Source organism: Lissotriton helveticus, chromosome 5_1 (genome assembly GCF_964261635.1).
Source record: "Lissotriton helveticus chromosome 5_1, aLisHel1.1, whole genome shotgun sequence".
Taxonomy (NCBI): Eukaryota; Metazoa; Chordata; class Amphibia; order Caudata; family Salamandridae; genus Lissotriton; species Lissotriton helveticus.
In genome coordinates, this window is record NC_136065.1 from 680,324,442 (window position 1) to 680,348,254 (window position 23,813).

A 23,813-nucleotide genomic window follows, 5' to 3' on the forward strand; every position below is an offset into this window, starting at 1 on the left:
TGCTCACTAAGTGAAATGCTACGATTCATATCTCTGGAACCCTACGGTGGAAAAATACAACCTATTTTAATAAATGAGTGTAGGATTGGTATTGTTTTGTTTTTCTTCTTATTCATCTGTTTTGGCATCTTACTGTTTTAAACGTGTTCCTTTGATAAAGCCTGACTGCTCTGAGCCACAGCTACCCAGGACTGGGCTAAGGTTTACAAACAAACCTGACTGGACCTGATATGGAATTGTGCCTTAATTACAAAGCATTGTTGAACAACCACACCATATAATAAACAGCTTTCCTCCAAAAAGCTAAGCAATTATAACCATGCAGCTATTGTTGAGGCCCTCTTTAATGGCAAAATTGCATTATGTGAATGCACTGATTTAAGGCTGACCCAGATTTCAGATTAATTGGTTGCAAGAAGTGTAGAATGTGGCCTCTTATTTAATCTTAAATATCAGGAAAATTGACAGCATTAATTTTGACCTGTAGATATCATATTGTCTGCCCGTCACCACGTTTTTAGAGCAGGCAGTACATCTTTAGAACTCCAGGGTGTCAATGAGATCCCAATGTTCCATATTCTTAGGAAAACTACAAAAACACAAAAAAAAATCCTGTCTGCCTGACTGGTTTCTTCTGCTTTTTCACCCACAAGTAAGTGTTAACGGCCTGTCTTGTAGGCACAACTGTCTGCATGACCTAATGCTGGCAATTCTTTAAAAATAAAAATAGAGAGTGGCTTTGGCGGTGGTTTCCTTTCTTTATACCATGGACCTCCATTGGAATGCACAAGGGACTATTTTACATCTGAAGATTAAACTAAGCCCTCAAATTTATTTGTTTCCAATGTGCATTTTATACCATAAGCAATCCCTTTTTCTATTTCCCCCAGCATTCACAAAGTGGCAATAAAGCTGACTTTGATGTGGTAAACAACATGTTTGAAAGCAAGACCTATTGAATTTCTTGGTGCTTGTTTATAATGTCATTGCTTTCTAAAAAACAAGTACGACAATTAGGTTTGTGATGTACACCATATAAATAAATAATTACTAGCCCCTCAATGGGGAGGGTGTGCTGTTCAGGCACTTATTTGTTTGAACTGAATTCCAATGTTGCAAGCTTATTTTCCCCACAGTGGTAACTATCTGGATAAAGCTTTAACATCTTTGAATGACTGACTGAACCATAAAACAGGTCTGAGATTTGCTGGGGGTGCAGCGTATCCCTTACCTCCGTATTGTTTAACCAAGGAGACTCTGACAGAGGGTGACAGGATTTTGGGGGTGATCTGAACTGTTGTCATCTTCTGTCCTGGAATAGAAAGGGTGTCATAATTGTATTTAAAACGTTTCAGGGACTTTCCCTTTAAGAGATGTTGTCAGTTGGAACACCCCATGTTGATAATTTATTTATCTATTTATTTATTCAGCTTGTAAAGCGCACTATCACCTTGCAGGCATCCTGGGGCTAAGCGGCTCAAAGGCAGGAGGGTGTATCAGATACATGGTCAGGCATCTATACAGGATGTGTGACCGTGCTGGCAGGTCCCTGCCGAGCACACACTACCACCCTCTGAGCAGCCAACAATGTACTATACCTGCTTTGAATAGCCTATATGGTTGTCCTCGGTGGATCTTCTTAATTTTGGTAAGGGTTGACTTGGTTTTGTGTCCTACATTGGCCTATTTACACTCACACTACAGGGAAAGGGGGATAAATGGTGTCTTAACCCCTTTTTCCGCTAAGAGGAAAACCGGACAAGGGTGTTATCTCTCTCCCTTACTAGTTGTCATTGCTACTGAACCCCTAGATTGACGGTTACAAACAGAGGATACTATTTAGAGTTTTCATTGGTTAGAGGAGGTAAAGGAAACATTTTCATTGTCTGCAGATGACCCTTCATCTCTGGCGCTGGGGTGATGAGGATCCTGAATCACTTTAGGCGGATCTCTGGTCTGAAGGTCTACTGGTCCAAATCAATCAATTACTGGTACAGTGCTCATAAAAAGAGATGTTATTGGCCCCAGAGTGAAATCAGATGCTTTCAAATGTTTGTGTCTGCTTCTCTGTGATGGGCTGGCAATATCCCTTCAATCCTCAAGTGCCACCTGCAGGCTGTGATCACAGGGCCTCCCCACCCTCTCTTTGTCATATATATGGCTTGTGGCTATGACTAAAATGGTCTCAATTTTGAAACTACTCTGTGCCTTCCAGAATTACCATTTCATATAATTCCCTCCTTTTCCAAAAAGTCAATATCAGTGCTTGCCTTAGAAGCTGTCCGAAGGTGGTGATAAGGTACTCATCTCTCCAAGGCCAAATGCTTTGTATGATGGTGATCTTGGAATGGTGGATGTGATATCTATAAGACGTTGGAGTTTTATTTGATAGGTGACTACCCATCTGGAAGAATAATCACAACCCTTGTCAGGGTAAACCATTAAAGTCACAAAATTTACTTGGGCTCAACCATCTGGTAGCTATGTTATACAGCAGACAAGCTTAATTTAGGGAAATGTGTAAAACATGTATGTAATACAAAAACAATAATAAAGTCATAATGCAAAACAATAAAAAATGTCATTAGAAATATTGAGTACATTTAATTTTAATAAACAAAATAACAAAATTCCATAAAGTAAAGAAGAGATATGATTTTTTAAAGTTTTAATTTGGAATTGTGTCATGAAGCATAAAGTAGAAATGATAGTCAATGGTCGTGATAGACCAGGACGACCTAGGTGCAATTTGACGCTGACCATGATGGAGAATGTGTCTGAGCCACCATCTAGATTCACAGTAGTCAAAGATTTTACCTTCTGACTTTAGTCCTTTAAGCCTCAATACACTGCAGGAGTATACTTCTAAAGTCCACCAGGGCCTCTGGTGGGGCCCTTAGAGGCTCACAGGGTGTCAAGGCAGAGGCCAACAAAAGGATCCAGTCCAGGTCCCTGGATAATGCTTGGGATCTAATGATACTAACAGAGACCTGGTTGAGGGAAGGTACTAACCCCGATGTGACCCTTGCGATTCCCCCAGGGTTTTGAATTGTGTGTGCCAACAGGGGCAGAGATAGGATAGGGGGAGGGTGCTCTGCGTTAACAGACTGTGCTGCCTGGGACTAGGTGCTTTCCCTGTTCCTTTTGTGTTGTCCGCTGCCTGGGAGCCTCGCTACATCATCTCCCCACTGCCGCTGGCCCTGCTCTGTAGTCCCCCCCGCCGCCGCAATCCCAACTAAGCGGCCGCCGAGTGGGGGACTACGTTTCCCATCGGGCTTGGCCGCGGACACGGCAGACACGCGCCCGGAGGCGCCATAAATTGCCGTCATCACCGGGGGAGCGGGTGCTCTGCGTTAACAGACTGTGCTGCCTGGGACTAGGTGCTTTCCCTGTTCCTTTTGTGTTGTCTGCTGCCTGGGAGCCTCGCTACATCATTTCCCCACTGCTGCTGGCCCTGCTCTGTAGTCCCCCCGCCGCCGCAATCCCAACTAAGCGGCCGCCAAGTGGGGGACTACCTTTCCCATCGGGCTTGGTCGCGAACACGGCAGACACGCGCCCGGAGGCCCCATAAATTGCCGTCATCACCGGGGGAGCGGGTGCTCTGCGTTAACAGACTGTGCTGCCTGGGACTAGGTGCTTTCCCTGTTCTTTTTGTGTTGTCCCCTGCCTGGGAGCCTCGCTACATCATCTCCCCACTGCCGCTGGCCCTGCTCTGTAGTCCCCCCACCGCCGCAATCACAACTAAGCGGCCGCCGAGTGGGGGACTACCTTTCCCATCGGGCTTGGCAGCGGACACGGCAGACACGCGCCCGGAGGCGCCATAAATTGCCGTCATCACCCGCGTCGCGGGAGCGCCCGGGACGAAGCCCGGGCAAAGGACGGGCCGTTTTGTGGCCGTTCGGGGGCCGAAGGAGGCTGGGCTGGGCCACCCCCCTGACACCGGTGGTCCCCTACACAGTTGGGAATTATAGCGTGAACAAGTAAGAACTAGACACATTGCTTACGGGAGCTACTGCTTTTCACCATTCATATGTTTGCAAAATGCCGCCCTCTAAAACACCCAAACCATCTAAAACCAACATACAATCTCTCACAGCCATAGATCGTATGTTGCAAAGGACCATTGGAGTAGTGACATCTGCTATAGAGCATGCCGAAAGACGCCTGTCGCTTCCTGCTGGTTCATTGCCCCCACTTTCAGTAATTAATGTATCAGATAACACTAACATTTCTCAGGATTCTTATTTATTGCCATCGTTTGTCTCCCTTCCAGCTTTCGCACCTACTTCATCCATAATGCATTCACAACCTCAGCAAAAGGACACTAGTAAAACGAAATCCCCCTCCTTGCATTCCACGGCTGTGTCCCCGTCACTAACCAACGATATCCTGGTTTCTGCAGGGGTAGTCAACATCGTTACCCCCCCTCAAAACCCCTCTGTCGCACAGGACAAGGTGGGAGATATCAGCATTCCCGCTTCGTGATCAGATCATGTCACCCATTTCTATTTCTGATCAAGTGGGTAACGAGGCTCCAGTGGAAGGGGCCTTGCCGTCATACTCAAAATCACTTAACCTTTCCCCTATACCTTCCAAGATCTGTTTTATCCCCAGAAAGAGGAAACGAGAGACACAACTACACCAAGGTAGAAGCGCTAAGCTTAGAAAGAGAATAGACATCAAATGCGGGAATGCTAGGAAAATTCAGAAAGACTCTACCTCAAACGAGATAAACACCTCAGATAAACTAGTAGTACATCCTCCTGCAATTAAAGAACTGGTAGAGAATTTCGAGAATTTGGTTAAAGCTCTAATTCTACCGTTAGTTCACAGACTAAAAATTATTTCTGAAAAATTAGGAGAACTAGAGAGCACAACACAAACTAATGTAGAATTAACCAGAGAACTTGTTAAGCAGACATCAAAGAATATAGTATGCAGGAAACCCACGATTCCCTTAGCTCCTCTGGAGAAAACAGTTAGACCATCGAGTAAAACAACGAAAGGACAAAATAACCCCAGTTCTTCCTCTGATAAAAACGTGATGGCTCAACCTTTACCTTTAGGCAAGGCCCAAAATAATCTCACACATTTACCGCAAATGCAACAAGAACCAATAACTATAGGAAAAAAATCGTTAAGGGCTGATACTGTGAATAATTATCCCAATAAAAATAAAACAGACATTAAAGGGCCCAAAAATAATTTCAATACTACAACTCGTAAAAACAATTCTATGGCCCAAAATATGCCTGAAACTAGAATTCGGCGGGAGATTCAAATCACGCTCCCCCCAGAATCAGCCCCTCTTGTTGCTGTGCTGACAGGGGTCCCCGAGTTACTTCCAACTCAACTCGAGGACTATGGGAGCCTTAAAAATAAAACAATACACTGGCTCAAAAGGAATAGACCCCTCCCTCCAAACATCAATGGAGAGATTCTCCACGTTAGAAGGGCAAAATGGTTGGGTGTTAGACCAAAAGATGTCAGTGGAGACGTCATAATCATCAATTTCAGAGACTACAAAGTAATGAACTATTTAAGTGAGTGGTATCAGGAGAGGGACAACCTGGGTATACAGCTACAACAATTAACCTACTTCTACCCCAGGACACTGATACTTCCTAATCGACAACAGGAGTCTATACAACGAAAAAACCAGGAGGACTATTACTATTCACCTTCCTTAACAAACAGATATCACGCTCTCCTGGGTTTAGATGGTGTAGATTGACGTTCCCAGGGATTTTCCCCTATTTCAACCTCCCATTTCCAATCTCATTCCTTAGGTTATCAATCAGTAGTTCAACCTACACTGGGACTCTCTAAGTGTAGTATAACCGTCTCACCCACCCAAATCATTAATGCCGAACAATTATATTCCCCTCAAAATAGTCTGCCTGTTACATCAAAGACTGAAACCCCGGCCACTGTTATCTCATGGAATGTGGTGGGCCTAGCTGGTAAAATAGAAGACACTCACTGGCAGGCAATAACAACAACTCATTCCGTTATTGCGGTTCAGGAAACATGGGCAACCGAGGCACTTCATCTTCTGGGTTTTAAAACATTTTTTACCCCAGCCATACCTAGCAGAAGAGGTAGATCAAAGGGAGGCTTGTCCCTATATATATCAATAACTACTGGCCCAACTATTTTAAAGACTTATTTGGATAATAATTATTACCAAATCTTAATTTGTTCTTGGGGTTCTCAAAATAATCTAATTATAATAAATTTTTATAATAACATCTTGCCATGGGAAATGGAAAAAGTAATTAAAAACTTACCACCATTAACTCTATTGAAGAATCCCTATCCGGGGATATGTCTATCATTTGGGTAGGCGATTTTAATTGTTCCATTTGCCCTATGAGCTTAAAAGGGGTCTGTGGCTTAGAAGGAGAAGATCATGGTCTAATACTTCACCATTTCTGCCATACAAAGACCGGGGATTTAATGAACAAAATAATGGGAGATTATTCCCTGGCCTTTACGAATGAGCTCTGTAACCCGCCTAAAATATTCACTCCAACTTTTAATGGCAGAGGAGCAAAATCAATTATAGATTTTTCTCTGTACTCAATTTGGTATGCTGGTCAGATAACCGATTGGGTCACCCTTAACACACCCATGAGTGACCATTATCCAATTTCGGTCACCTATAATTTTGATCTTAATAATCGATGTCAATCCCTAGATACAAACTATGATTTGAATCCGATTCTTGGGCAAAAAAATGGGTTTACAATTAAATGGGGAAAAAGTAATCCAGAGAATTTCATAAAAAGTCTGGTGGGCTCTATTCATGAGGATATTAATGTTTGTCTCTCCCTAGAAGAAGATCCAGCGTCTGTTCTTAGATCTTTCGGTAACATCTGTTTGAGAATTAAAAATCTCCTGACAAGAAACCCAAGCAACACCACTAAAGGCCCCCAGGGATGGTTTGACAAAAATTGTAGAGGTGCACTTACTGCACTCAAAAATATTCTTCACTCAAGTTCATCGACTAGAACACAGATTAGAACCGCTAGACGGAATTATTGCCTTGCCTTGCCCTAACCTCGAGGAAAAAAGACCTTAAATTAAAAGCTTGGGCCAATTTGCATGCGGCTTGCGAAAAAAGGGACAATGTTGCCTTTTGGAAGGCCGTAAACGCACCATTTTATCAGGAGCGTGGGGGTCCTTTCATAGACAACGCAATCTCGGCACAGGAATGGGTGCTACACTTTCAGGCACTATACAGTAATTCTGTTCCCTTAGAAGATCCTATTCATGTAGGATCGCGAATTGAAAATCGGGGAAGCAGTTATCCAATAGATATTAATTTTGAATTAGAAGAGGTTCAAAAAGCTTTAAAGGAAAGTTCAGCGGCCAAGGCCCCCGGACCAGACAAAATTCCACTTGATGTTTTTAAAAATTTTCCTGATCTCTGGGCACCAATCCTTACAAATGTACTTAATGCCTCTAATAAAATTGGCTTTATTGAGACTTGGCAAGAGGCAGTCCTTGTCCCCATATACAAAAAAGGGGATAGAAATGATCCTGCCTGCTATAGGCCTATTTCGCTTTTAGATGGCCTAATGAAAATGGCAGGCAGGATCATTCTTTCCCGAACACAAGAATGGCTCGACGAAAACGATATTCTTTCCACACTACAATATGGATTTACCCGGGGAAAGGGTACGATAGAACAAGGCCTAAATCTTGCCCTTATTATGTCCAAATACATACACGCAAAAAAAAACAATCTGTACGTAACTTATGTAGACCTTAGTTCTGCTTTTGATTGTGTCAGGCATGATACTTTGTGGCGTATTTTAGAGGATATTGGCCTAGACAACAGGATCCTTATTTTTATTAAAGAACTTTACTTTGGGGCAGGCGCTCGTGTGAGATTTGGAAAAAAAGGAGAATGCTCCAGTTTCTTCCCTATTCATAGAGGAGTAAGACAGGGGTGCATTCTTGCACCCCTGCTCTTTAATTTGTACATAAATGATGTGGGTACTTTATTGGATAAACACTATAATGATTATCTGATAATTAAAGGGAAATCCATACCCATACTCCTCTATGCCGACGATGCCGCAATTTTATCACAGACTAAGAGGGGCTTACAAAAAACGGTAGACACATTCTCAAAATATATGAGTGAAAGGGGGCTTCACATAAACGTCTCTAAGACTTTTACAATGTCCTGTGGGCCTAGGAAAGTCAGAGCGCCCTGTAATATAATTTTAGAAAACAGACGCATTGAGTTAGTAGACATTTTTTGCTACCTAGGTGTCCATTTTGACAGGCCTGGCAATTGGAATCCTGCAGTCAAAGCCAGAGCCTTAGCATTTACTAAAGCAACAGGAGCACTTTTAAATTTTGCAAAAAAGATAGGATCAAGGCCACCCAGGGAGCTCCTCCAAATTTACAAATCAAAATGTGTTTCCATAGGCACCTACGGTGCAGGCCTATGGGGGTCACAGTCTTTGGAAACTATTCAACGAATAGAGAATAAATTCCTACGATATCTACTGGCAGTGCCTAATAGCACATCAACATACGTGATCCACGCCGAGCTTGCCATACAACATATTTCAGATATCATTAAGGTGGTACCAATTTTATTATGGCATAACATCTGGACCAACCCCGTCACAACACTCAACAGAACTATTACAGAGGATTGTCTGCTGTGTAATGGGGTAAAAAACATCACATGGCTTACCTACATAAAGAATTCTCTTTTTGATATTGGCCACCCGGAATATTTCTCTAGCCCAGCATCAATGGACTTTGTCTCCAGATCCAGTTTGAAAAAAACTTTGTTGGAACATTTTGAAGCAAATAGATGGAAAAGAGAGAGGTCCAAGAGTTCAGTCATAAATCACGACGAAGTTACACTGCACAGAAACATTCAGTTGTACCTTGTTGTCGACCAACCTTTCTTTTACCGTAGATTACTAACATCTTTTCGCCTCGAAACTTTTTTTAGATCAATAACTTTTCCGAGGTGTAATGACTGGTCCAAGGATAAACTTATCTGTCCCTGTGATGAGATATCAATTCAATCCAATATCCACTGCACCCTATATTGCACCTTCTACTCTTACCCAAGGCGACAAATACTAAGACCTCTTTTTTTAGCTTGGGGAACAAGAAAGTCCTGAGAGGCTTATAACAAATTACGGACTCTGGAAGATCATTATACGATTAATACCGTAACAATGTACCTAAGAGCTACAATGAGACTAAGACGGACCATTATATTCGAGTAAAATTTGCTGCCCTGATGAATTAACCCTAGTACCTCCTATTTTGACATTTTTTCTGCCCCTGCTGAAAGCTCATGTTTATATGGATCTTAAAAATGTGGTTTTTATTACGTAATTTCTAATTGTAATCATAATGAATTTTAATAACTGTGATTGTTTTGTGTGCTTTTATGATTTGTTTTTACAATTCGAATAAAGCTTTTTGAACTTGAACTTGATAGGGGGAGGGGTGGCCCTTATTTTAAGGATACTTAGGAGGTTTCCATGTCCAAATTGGGCCACGTCGGCAATATAGAAGGCCTGACCTTTTGCATTAAAATATCCCCCTCTTTCTCCTATGCAGGGCAGTTGATTTATAGGCCACCAGACTACTCACACAGCCACATAGCAGAATTGGGTGATATCATCGCCCAGATGTCCTTACATTATCCTAATTTTACAGTGTTGGGAGATTTTAATCTCCATGTTGATGATCCTAGCTGCCTTCAGGCTGCACACTTAATATCAACACTTAATGACTGTAACCTTTCCCAGTTGGTCTCAGTACCTACCCACAGAGCTGGCCATGTGTTAGATCTTATCTTCTATAATATGCAGGATTTGAGAGTGGAGGAGCCACGGGATATGGTTTGCTCTGACCATTGTTTGGTCCCATTTAGGTTTAGTTTTAAGGCTAAATGTTTGTCAAGCATAAAATTAACAGAAGTTAAGAGGAACTGGAGAAGGGTCACCACTAACACCCTTGACCCAGTCCTCAACAGAACAATGCCACAACTAGTAGGCAACCCGATAGCGACTCCACCTGCTTTAATGCTTGATTTACGTTTACTCTAGATACTGTTGCTCCACTGAGGTAATTTACTACTTTTAGAGCCACCCCCTCAACCCCTTGGTTCTTGGCTGAACTCAAAAAGGAAAAAACACTGGTAAAAGGTAGGAACATGAGTGAAGAAAGTCTTATTTACACGCAGCTAAAAGTGCCTGTAAAGAGGCCTTGAAGAAATTCCAGACTGCTAATTGTCAGGTAGCCAGGAACTGCCCCCTTTAGCAGCGGATTTACCTGTAACAGCTATTTCTCAGCTGCAGGAAAGCTTTCCTCCGCTGACCTCGGCAGATGTTACCACCCTGATCTATAGAATTACATCTGGGTCTCCCCATGACACCATTCCAGCCAAAGTTGTCCCTTCCCTGGCCACTCAATCCTTCCCCTCAATTGAACATCTCCTCAACCTTTCACTAAGAGAAGGTCATGTTCCGGCACAATGGAAAGCAGCGCAGGTTATGCCAATTCGGAAAAAAAACAAGGCCCCTTTGACAGATCTGTCCAATCTCCGGCCCACCTCGTTGCTTCCCTTTCTGAGTAATCTTCTGGAGAGACATATTAACATTCATCTCTCAAACCATGTCGAACTTACTGGTTGTCTTGCTCCTTCCCAGTCAGGCTTTAGGCCCAAGTACAACACCGAATCAGCCCTGCTAGTGGTCACCGATAACATCAGGATGACCCTAGATAAGGGCCATTCTACGATTTTGGTGCTGTTGGACTTATCTGCCGCGTTCAACACGGTCTCACACCAGATATTACTCAGAAGATTGCAGGATATTGGTTTAAGAAACTCTTCTTCCAGTGGATGTTGAGTTTTTTATCCGGCCGCTCTCAGAATATCAATCTTGGCCCATAATGTTCGGCACTTATGGAACTGTCCAAGGGAGTACCTCAGCGCTCATGCCTGAGTCCCACACTTTTCAATATCTATGTTGCTCCCTTGGCCAACCTCCTGATGATCCATGGGTTTACTCCAATGTCATATGCTGACGATACTCAGCTGCTTTTCCCTTTTGACAAATTTACATCATCAGTACAGTCGGCCTTCTCTTCGGGAATGAGAGCAATCTCACACTGGATGAAGAGTAATCTCCTCCAGTGTAACGTTGGCAAAACAGTGATTCTGCTCTTCGGGGATGCCCCTTTATTGTGGTCTCACGATTGGTGGCCACCTGATTTTGGCATCCCTCCCGACTGTAAATCCACTTTTAAGAATCTAGGCATTCGCCTGGATTAAGCCCTCACCCTGAAAGAACACATTGCTCAGACAGTTGGCATTTGTTTCCACACTCTGGGCCTACTCCGTTGAGTATTTCCTCTTCTTCCTGACTCCACCAGAAAGACTCTGATCCAGGCACTTATATGAAGCCGGCTGGACTACTGTAATGGTCTGCTGATCTCTGCTAGTGAGACCTTGATCAGTAGATTACAGGTGGTCCAGAACACGGCAGCATGGCTAGTCCTTAATGTGCCCCCTAGGACTGCCTCCTGCCCTCTCCTTTCTCAGCTTCACTGGCTTCTGATATGCCAAAGGGTAAAATTCAAAATCTGCTGCTCCATTCATAAGGCACTTTTCAATCTTGGCCCTTTCTATCTTGTGGAGAAATTCATACCCTACTGTCCTTCTAGGTCTCTCCGCTCGTGGTCTAAACATCTGTTAGACGTTCCCTGAATTAGGAGGGCAAGACTAGGGGGAAAGGCCCTCTCCTACATTGGTCCGCACTACTGGAATGAGCTCCCCCTGCATTTACGTCAGTGCTCCAATAATTTACAATTTAGGAAGCTGCTTAAGACTATTCTTTTCTCCTGCTGATTCAGGCTGCACAGCTACATTCTATCTGTGTTACTCGTCCGAAGTGCAGAGATACTCCTTCGGGATCGATTCTGGCACTATATAAATAAATAAATAAATAAATAGGAGGAGGGAGCATTTGGCCAAATGTATTGGGAGTTCAGAAAATTCCTCTAAAGAAATCTTTAGGATCGTACAATCCTTCACCAAACCTACAGCACTGGATCGCAATATCCACCCCTCCTCCCAGGCTCTGTGCTCAAGCCTATCCGAATTCTTTGAAGATAAAAATACAAAAGTTGTCTTCTTCATTCAGGCCAGTGGCAGAGTCCTTGAAAATCATGGACAATAGAGTCCCTCAGAACGGACCGTTCGTTTCCTGGGAATTCCTCCCTTTATCAGCAGAGGAGTCACTGGTCGAACTCATAAAATGTAAATTGGGTTCCCTGTGAGCCCCCTGCCCTGCTTGGTGTTTCAGATCACTTGCCTTATGGCTTAATCCTGTATTAAACTAAATCTGGAATGCGTTATTCAAGGGTGGAATTTTTCCAGCCACTTGGAAACAGGGCGGCATATTAGCAAGGGCACTATCGCCGCTTTAGCTGGACTTTTTCCCGCTAAAGCTGCGATAATTTTATCGCCCTATTAGCAAGCTGTCGCTAACAGCAGTTAGCGACAGCTTTTAGGTGATAGCAACCGGTTTGGGGCTCACTTTGCATGTCAGCGATATTTATCGCTAATGCCATGCAAAGTGGGCGTACCCAACCTGTTAGCGACTGAAAGCAGTCGCTAACACAGCTATCGCCTATTAGCAAGGCAGGCTGTGCGATTAGAAATGTCGCGCTAAGCGCGATTATCGCCAGAAACTAACACCTGCTCAGACCATGACTTAACCTGTATATCCTACGGAAGGCGGATATTCAGGTTAAGTCCCCATTAGCGTTAATGCTTGACTATCGCTGGATTTCCAGCAATATTCACGCATTGAGCCGCTATCGCCCGATATTTTATCGCATTAGAGATAAACGTTGCTAATAGCATGTTATCTCTGCGATAATATCCACCGATAGACAGCGATAAATAAAATGCACTAAGCGCATTTAGCGATAAATATCGCTATTTGTTGCTAATATGCCCCATGCTTATCTGTTACCACTGTTGAAGAAACCTAATGCTGACCCGAAGTACTTAGCAGCTTTAGACCCATTTCCCTCCAGTCCTAGAGAAATTGGCGCAGCGACAACCAGCCAACTTTGTAGAAGCCAATGGTCTCCTCCATGACTCCCAGTCAGGCTTCCGGTCAGGCTATTGCACGGAGACAGCGTTGGTAGAAGTAGCCGATTCTGTGAGAATGTCAGTGGATGATGGCTCAGCTGCCATGTTAGTGCTGTTGGACCTCTCAGTGGCATTTGATATGGTGTTGCATTCAATTCTGTTGGAAAGATTGAAACATATTGGCATGCAGGGGGTGGCACTTGATTGGATCTAGTCATATCTAAGACCGTGGTCAACAGGTCTTCCTTTGCCCTTTCTCCTCATCAGTCAAACAACTTATATGCAGAGTACCTCAGGTTTCTGCCTTAAGTCGGCTGCTCTTTAATATCTACCTTGCCCTGCTGGCGATTCTCATTTCCGCTTGGGGGGTGAAGGTAGTTTCCTGTGTGGATGACACTCAGTTGGTGTTCTCTTTTAAAGAACAATCCACGGCAGCCATTTACAAATTTAAAGAATGCCTGAAGGACATTGCTAGCTGAATGAACAAAAATTGCTTGCAACTTAATGCAGACAAGACAGAGGTCATGTTTTTCAGTTAAGCATCTCCTCCCCCGTCTGGCGGCCAAGGGAGTTGGGCCCCCACCCATCCCTAAGGACACTGTTAGAAATATTGGTGTTATGTGGGAGAAGTATCTCACCCTCACGGCACAAGTCCGGCAAATCTCCACTGCCTGTTTTGGGAAAATTAGATCTATCAGGAAATGTTTACGTTTCCTGTCAGAAGGGAGCTGTAGGGTTACGGTCCATCCTTTGATAACCTCCCATCTGGATTATGCAAATTGCCTCTACATCGAGTTGACTGACTATCTGATCTACAGGTTACAGACGGTGCAGAATGCGGCTGCAAGGCTAATCCGTAGGGTCCCTTTTCGCCAACACATTTCTCCTCTCTTGAGACAGCTTCATTGGCTCCCGGTGGCCAGGAGGATTGAGTTTAAGGCACTCACCCTCGCTTTTTGAACCATCGATTTCAAGGGCCCAGGCTACCTCAGGTTAAGGCTTAGCCTATATCGTCAGGAGTGGACTTGAGATCAAATCAGCAGCACCTCCTCAATGTCCCACATTTTGCAAAAGTGTGACAAGGAGGCAGGTCCTTCACAGTAAGGACTGCCAAACTTTGGAACGCCTTGCCTAGCCACCTCTGCATGTTAGAAACAGAACATGAGTTCAGAAAGGCTTTAAAAATCTGGCTCTTAAGGCAGGGGGGAGTAGTATCCTGAAGCTTCTCAGTCTCTCTATTCTGTTTTCATTAGCACTGGGATACCTCCGTAGAGGTAGCTGTGAGCTTTATAAATGGCCATTGATTGAGTGATTGCCACTGATCAGCTGGGAAGATGCAGGGAAATGCATATTATAGCTTGTTGTGTCCATATAGTTTTAACAGAAGGTGAGCCTAAATACCCTTGGAGTTCATTTCTTTGTCCTGGATACAAGCGGGAATGTAGGTTCAGTCTTATAGGCTCTTCTCAGGTCTGAGACAGCAGGCTCTGTCCTCTTTTTGTCTTTCACAGGTCGAGCAGTATTCTGAGTGGGTGACTGGCGGTGACACATTTAAGCCTGACAGGAGTTAGTGGGTGGGAATGATGCCTGGGCGCACCCTAAACAATCGAAGGACAGAATTATTTGATCAAACTAAATGTGGGCTCTAAAGGCTGGAGGGGTATGTGTGTGGGGGGAGTGTATGGTAATCCTGTTGTCCTCCGATGTCTAACAATAAAATTAAGTTTGGGATAGCCATTATACCCACATCAATCTCTGAGAAAGAAGTTTGATAGAACAAAGAAGGGTTTTCCAGAACCAGACAGTGGATACAAAAGAATTGCGTTGTCATGATGTTTTCCTTCCTCTCACCTGTGCCATCAGTGTTATATGTAAAAACCCAGAAGAATTGTCAAGCAGAAGTTGACACAGTAATGTAAAAAAGGATGCTCACTGTCCCACTGTGCATAGTCTCTCAGGTTCAGTGGTGTCAACTCTGCCCATTAAGGTTAGCCTATTTTCTGCTCCTGAGAAGCATTTTCACCATTTCTCATTTGTTTAAATGCTAATTACTGGCTATCAGAAGTGGGAGAACAAATGCAAATTTAGCTTGCAGGAACTTCGATAGGGAAAAAGATAACTTTCTAAAAGCCACTTCACCATTTCATTGGATTTGTAATACCAGTTTAAAATAGCTGTTTAATTTTTTTTCCATCTAGTCCCATTCCCAAGATACAGTGTTAGGATTTTTATCTGTGATCTGGTTTTCGACATTTGCACAGCGAGAAATAGCTTTGCGTTGCTAGTCACTGTAAGGACATGTTAACATTAAATTCCTACATGTCATACTTTTAATTACCTTACACCACGCCTTGTGGACAACAAGGCCTACATAGGGGTGACATGTAAATATTTAAAAAGGAAGTTCTGAAAAAGAATTATTTTGATGGTTTGAATTGCAGTTTTTACACTGCTACGGTCAGGCTACACTGGTAGGCTTGAAGTCATTTTTACACCCTCTCTGTAATGGATGGCACAATAAGTGTTGCAGTCCACTAGTGGCATTTAACTTACAGGCACTGGGTACATGTTGCAGTAAATACTAGGAATTTTATGGGTAAGTTAAGTATTCCAATTAGGAATATGGCAACTTGACCATGTTTAAAGGAGGAGCATTGGTACGTTACTACTGGATAACAGGGTTAAAGTGCACAGAGTTTTAAAGCAGCAAAAATATTGGTCCAGAAAAGATGAAAAATATGAGGTGACCATGCTGAAAAGGTGGATTTCCTACAGTACCTTATTACTGTGCCTCATGCCTAATAGTCATTAATGATTAGTTGTATGGACCGCAAAGTGATCTGCCATATAAACCTTAGTGATGGGACTTAGGCAATTGCTTGCCTTTAGATTAAATCTGTGGTGGGTGGCTCTCTTTCAGCATCATGCCTACTGTTAAGCTACATTTGGAAATCTAGCATGCATCACTGGGAGCTGTGAAATGGATGGCAAATTAACCAGTGAGCCTATTCTTTGGGTGGGGTTCAGCTAGCTCAGGTACACTCCCTTATATACTTCTCCAGGTGGGATTTATTGGGCATTTTTTATCTAAAAGAAATGCTTTCAAAATCCCAGCTTTGATCTTTTATTGATCTATATCAAGACTTTGTATTTCATGGACCCCAGTTTTCCAGGCACTTCCAGCTGAAAGATGGCCTCACACCTTATCTGAGGGACTTGTAAGACAATGTCATCCTTTGGAAGATGAGCTTACTATGGATGCCCTTGTGGATAAAAAGCTGTCCTGAGTCTACAGGTCTCTGGTCATTTATTCACCTGATAAATTGTTTATCCTATGCAAGGCCAGGGAGACAGATTAGGGGGTTGTATGTGAAGAAGGCCAGAGATCCCTCAGGGAGGTTGCCATTTCTGATCAGTAGTGTCTGATGCAATTCAAGTTTCTACACCGGTTATATTATGCCCATGAAAGACTGGGAAAAAGTGTAGGTATGCTTACTATTAATGCTTGGTGTATCATTTGGTGAATGGTACCTTTCAAGATAAAACCTGGAGCTGCCTAGCACTTCAAATATTCTCGGGATGAGGGTGGTTTGACCCAATAGATGGGGCCATAGACAGATCACTCCTGCCCTCCCACAAACTTTCCTTCCTCCAACTACTAGAAAACCTACACATGCACTGCTACACAAAGGCCTGTGCGTAATGGGTTGGAGCTTGCATAACAGTGGAAAGTAGAAGGTTGCACTTCCTTAAAAGCGTGGCTTGGGAACATGGGCTGACTTCTTGAAAACCCCATATTCGACGGTCGCAGCTGCCTTCAGAAACGCTGTAAGATATGGGACTCCTGGCAAGAACATTTCCATCTGGAGCAGCCTTATTTGATAGGGATTTATTGGGCTAGAGGGACAATTTATATTGTTAATCCATGTATCTTTTAATTTGTCCTCCAGATTACTTCACCAAGCATGCAGATTGTGTATTTGCTTTCTTTTCTTGCTGGATAGAAAAAGCCTTGTGCTTGTGTTTTCCTATTTTGTTGATGACAATGCCAAGAAAATAATTATTTTTAAAAAAAAATGACCCCCTCCCTCCCCACGAGGAAGCAATGTTCTTGAAAACTGAAAGAAGTGCAGCCATTACTCTATTTTTATAATCTCTTAGAGCATGAACCAGGCTTCATGGTGAACTGAAGGAGGGGCGGGAACAGGAGAGTGATTTGACAATTAGACTTCTATGTGCACATGAAGGAGTAGGTTTACACTGACAAAACGTCTGTGTCTTGGACATTCAAGGTCGCTTACCATGAGTCGCTAAACACCGCACTTTGTTAAAAACTCCAGACTTTAATGGGTGCCCACTTTTATGTATTTAGTGGTACCATTTGACAATAATGGCTCCTGGACACATCTAGTGAAAGTAAGGAAACACAACTAGAGCACTCCATGTCTGCAATTTGTAGGTTTCCTGTTGAACTGGACTCTAATCCCACAGACGTGATAATTGACATATACAGAGCCAAATATGTCTCAGTGGCTACTTTTGGTGCTGTGATATGGGGAATTTGTGATGTATCACATATCCAGGTGAGCAAACATGAATTTGTGAAAAGACTGTTACCTGCCCCTATGGCACTTCTACACACATCTGCAATTTGGAATTAGGGTTATCGTAGCTGGAGGATCATGTTAAAAACTTTCCCCTTTAATGCTGTGGCTTTCTACTAGGTCCAAGCCAGAAACTAGTCTTAACCGCCTTGTGATCTCGGATTGTCTGCGGCATCAAATAGCATGTAATAACCTTTGGCTGACGTACATAAAAGAGCAGTTTTCCATACTGGAGAAGCCAGAACTATTTGACAATCCAGTATGTATTAACTCAACTGTTCAACTCGAATTTCTGGCTATGCTAATGTGGACTAGAGCAGCATCAGAATGTAGTAAGAGGAGAGTGGCTGCTTATCAACCTTTATCAACCACAAATTATCTCCTGTACGTGCCTGTTTCCACCTTCGCGGTTGTTCTTAACTGTCATTCTACTAGTGTGTTTGCTTTCGAGACAGTGACGAAGCCTGGAGGGACATCTCTGAAGCAGCCAAGCTAGTGTACAACCTGGCTAAAAAACACGGAATGAAGCGAGGCGGAGCAGGACGGCGCAAAGATGGACGATCGACTCCAGCAACAACTCGTCTGCCCTGAGGGGGCGCTGCAGCCGCAAACGCAAACCACAGCTGCAGGACACGGCCACTTACCACAGCCCTCAACAAACAGGCGGCCCGACACAAAGCAGGAAAACAACGTGAAGTGCCACCCGAGGAGGTGAGGCGGAGATGCGTGGGAGGCAGGGACCAGTGCTCGAATTTGGCTTAATAAACGAAACACTAGGGAGGATGTATGCAACTGTTAAGCTATGGTACTAACTGAAACAAAACAAAGCATAATCTGTTTTCACCACAAGGAGCGACCACTCCAATCAACATATTAACTTTATCCTAAATTTACCAAAACATCAGACTAATCAGGCAAATGAGGAATGCATCCACTCAACTGACCAGAAACAGCTGAAATGGATAAAAGATAATATTAAGGAGCTCCAAATCAAACTACAAAGGCTCATAACAGAAAGTGAAAATGACGGTCTAACCGAGATAAAAGACTGGGTAAATTTCACAGAGAAATTAACAACACTAATGACTGGCAAAATAAAACAGGTGCCCAGATATAAAAACAACACGCCACCAGCAAGCGAGGTCCTCACACTGAAACGAGAACTGAAAAAAGCCGTCCGGAGACTTAAAGAACAGAACAGTACTGTACTGGCTGCAAAGTTGCACATTACCTTGGGAAACTATACAAAAGGAAGTTGTGGGAGCACAAAAGATGAAGTGAGGACAACTTTTGGGCAAAACTATTATACAACGCAAAAAAAACGAACTCAAGTACATTCTGGGAAACAATAAATAATCTGATTCAGCCGTTAACTAGCTTATCTTAAATGTACAAGAATACGATTGAGCAATGTTTCCTACAAAAAGATTTACCAAAATTGCAACCCTGGAACCCATAGCTGGCAAGGAAGAAAAGTGCATCTGGTACAGAACGGTCTATAGCTAAGTCAGAATGGCTGTAAAAATCAGGGGAGAGAACCATATACTATATCATACAGCTATTGCCTAGACAGGACATACTAGAACACTCCAAAGTTTTTTTGAGTCTTATTTCGATTTAATATTACATAGTAAAAAAGGATATATTATTGGATTTTTGTATCAAACATTTTGATCTCATTAGATGTTGCAAATACAATTAGGAAACTAAACAGTACGAAATAAAAAATAAACACAAATGATGGTGGCAGAGCGGTAGTATGGACTACGCGCGTTTCGGCGAGGCCGCCTTCATCAGGTCACCGTCTTATCGTACTTTAAGCACAGGAATGGTACAGAAATATGAAGGCCAATGTTAAAAACCAGAAATGAGGACACGTTGTCGCATTAGCCCGAAATCTTGCACAGGATAGCTAATGTGGCGATATCTGGATATAAATTATGTGTCCATTAGAATCACGGAACCCTCGATGCAAACGAAATAGCGGTTGCCGTGTAGATCAAAACGATGTACTCTCGATATGTGAAATGAAGGGTCTGAAAATTCAACCGCCAGCGAGATTGGCTACAAATACCCACCAGCAAGCGAGGTCCTCACACTGAAACGAGAACTGAAAAAAGCCGTCCGGAGACTCAAAAGAACAGAACAGGACTGCACAGGCTGCGAAGTTGCACATTACCTTGGGAAACTATACAAAAGGAAGTTATGGGAGCACAAAAGATGAAGTGAGGACAACTTTTGGGCAAAACTATTATACAACGCAAAAAAAACGAACTCAAGTACATTCTGGGAAACAATAAATAATCTGATTCAGCCGTTAACTCACTTATCTTAAATGTACGAGAATACGATTGAGCAATGTTTCTTACAAAAAGATTCACCAAAATTGCAACCCTGGAACCCATAACTGGCAAGGAAGATGAGTGTGTAAATCATCAGGACTAACTGGAATTTTAAGAAAATGACAATGCCTCCAGACAGAAAAAAGACAGCACTAAGAATCGACACGTAACTACAGTGCTGCCAGCAGACGAAATGCTAAGGAATGGTGCTGAGACCAGTGCTCACTTCTCAAAGGCAATATACTACAGGCTCGCCTATGTAGCGGATGACGTAAACAGAATAATACTGAAAGGACGAGGAAACGGGGCACCAGGACCTAGCGGCATTCCTCAAGCAATCTTCAAGCTCGCCCGTCCTTCTGGAGTAGGAGACTAATGGATTTGTTTAAAGAAGCCGAAAATATCAATCAAATTCCTTTGAGATGGCAAGGTTAAATAATCTCACTAATCTACAAAGGTGGGGATAGAACATGTCTGGCAAATTGCAGGTTAATCGCATTAGTGGATGTAGAAGCAAAGTACTATGCCTCCCTGATCCTGGAAGACTTGTCAAACAAGTTCAATTTGATTCCCATCAACCAGACAGGTTTCAGAAAATGAATTGGGACAATCACAAACATTATAACACTTTCCCTAATTGCAGACAAGTATAAACGGAAAAAACAACAATTGCACCTTTGCTTCATAGACCTTAAGGCTGCATTTGATAGTGTAGATCGTCACCTCCTATGAGAAAAGCTGAAACCTTGGAAAATTCCCGAGGGAATTTTCAGAGAAATACTGCTTCTTTAATCTTTATTTGAACACATGGATTGGAGCAAAGCTGGGAGATGGCACAAGAATAATAAGAAAGGTGATTACCACAAAAGGACTAAAACAAGGATGAGTGCTGGCTCTGCATCTTTTTAATCTGTTCATGGTGGACCTGGCACACCAGCTCGACAGGATCAACTCCCATCAACCTCAACTGGGAACGCTATCTCTTTCACACCTCTCATATGCAGGTGATGTAGTTCTAATGAGTCTAACCAAGATCGGCCTCTGCAGGTCACTCTCAGGCATGTTGGAATACATAACAACTAATAGACAAGAAATTAATACATCGAAAAGCAAGACAATGCTAATCAGTAACTACCCAATGGCCAACTTGAGGGTAACCTGCTAGAGGAAGTATCTAACTACAAATATCTGGGTTTTTACATGAAAATAGGCAGAACCATTGGAAGCAGAAAGCTTATTTGCTACAGAGAACAAATGCACAAACATTGGCCTTTAGGACCCTAGCAAAAAAACTGAAGGGGCCATTGTACAAACCTTTGCTCGCAGTGATAACATCCAAAATGCTTCCAACACTAACATACGCCAGTATTTATCTACACGGTAAAGACTGTGACCTTTTGAACAAATTACTAGTCTCAACATACAGAAAGGTTTTCCAGATACATCAGTACGCACGCCCAGCACAGATTAGACTCAAATTTGGATTGGTAAACGAAACACTAGGGAGGATGCATGCAACTTTTAAGCTATGGTACCAACTGAAACAAAACAAAGCAGATTCTGTGTTGAACAAATGTAAATGTAAATGTAATGGGCATTTATAAAGTGCTACTACCACTCCAAGGAGTATCTTGGCGCTTACACAACCCAGGTGGAAGAGTTGGATAGGGAAAGAGGTCCAGGTTTCTTAAACACAGTCCTACACTAGGGTTCTACACAGAGTGTCAGACATGGAGAAAATCCAAGTTTTCAATGCCTTCCTAAACGGGGCTTCTTGGGCAAAAGATCGCAAGGAAAGAGGGAGTTTGTTCCAGGCCTTGGTTCCTAGTACAAAGATGGATTTGCCACCCTTTGTGGCCAGTTTAAAGCGAGGAGTGGTAAGTAAGTTTTGGCTGGCGGATCTTAGGCAGCGTGCTGGGTAATATCTTTTGAACCCCCTTCGTAAATAGGTCGGGCCACGTTGATGGAAGGCCCTGAAGGTGATCAAGAGAAGTTTAAACAAAATTCTCTTTCCTATTGGCAGCCAATGTAAGGTGTTTAAAGCTGCGGAGGCTGATGATCTACAAGGCAGACGCAGTACGAGGCGAGCAGCCGCGTTTTGGACCATCTGCAATTTGTGGAGCACGATTTTGTTTGCTCCAGCATAAAGTCCATTGCAGTAGTCCAGCCTAGAATTTATTAAGGCCACTGCGACTGTTTTCCTTGCCGAAAGAGGGAGGAGGTCAAAAAATTTCTTGAGTGCTTTAATAATTTGGAAGCACATACCTGCCACTGCTACAGCCTGAGTTTTAAAGGATAGGCAGTTGTCGAACTTTATACCTAGGTTACGAGCGGATGCAATTGTGTTAGGTGGGGCTTCTGCATCCGATGGCCAGCATACAGTGGGGGAAAAAGGATTATTGATCCCTATAGGTAAAATTTCCATTTTTCCGGCGTTGCACTTTAGATGGTTGTTATTCATCCATTTGAATGTTGCTGCAAGACAGTTCCTAAGATCTTCAAACAAAGCTCTGTGGGCGGATTTAGAAAAGAAAAAAAATCACCATACAATCAATATCTTCGCAAAGCACTAATAACTTGCACAGGTGAGCTTTGGAACACTAACTTGATATATCCATCCTTCAAACGAGCTATAAACAAGTCTGCAAAATGTAATTCCTTGTTAATTGACAAAATCATCTTCAGCAAGAGAACGCACTCGTGGATGGTGGTCAATAACTACAAGATCCTGACGCAGGCACCATACCTAAACATTACTTTCTCGATCTATCGAAAACAACAACTGATGGCCCTTAGCTTTGGCAAACTACCTTCCATCGCAGACCAGCCAGCCTGGGTCCATAAAGCGCCAACAGAATGCCGACTCTACGGCAGAAACAAAGAAGACTTCATCCACTTAATCTGCATATGTCCCAAACTTCGAACAGCACAAGTCACTTTATTAAAGAATTCGCTGAACACCAGAAGAATGTGGACCTGCAGATCGGCTATAATAGCAGGTCTGGACCCGACTGACACTCTAATGAACTGTCAATTGACAAAGTTTCTCAACTTTCATGAGCGGGCATTAAAAACAGAACAGCTAGTTATCACCCCGACATGTTGCATGTTAAAAACCTTACCTTGCACGAAATTCAAGTGAGTTTTTCTGTCATTTTAGAATCAAGCCTGGAATGTATTGTACAGTGGAACATTAATCAACTAACATTCAGAATTCATTAACTGTATGCTACATACTCTTGAATACTCTTGTATATTAATAACTGAGAAAGTTGTACAGCTTTTAAGGTTTTAAGGACCATGACAAAATGTTACAGTTGATTTTTATATGTGACAAATTGTTACGGTTTTAATGAATTAAAACAATAAACATTTATTTACCATAAACCCTAATTAGAGGGAAATGTATTTATATTGTGTTACTAATCGTTGTCAGGCGTTTTACTTGGTGAGGTTTCGTTTTAACATGGCTCATTGTTTGGTCTCCTATCCCAAAGATGTGAGCAGAGACTCGGACCTTGCCCCTTGCGTGTGTGGTTCGGAGTCTACACAATCAATGTTGCACTTAATTTTTTTCTGTAAACTTTATATTGTTCTAAGAAAACTGTTCTTAATACTCTTATTTAAGTCTCTTAATATAAGAAAATGCAGACCGACCTTATTACATCTTCAATTACTCCAGTCAAAATGTGTCTGTATCTTCATGGT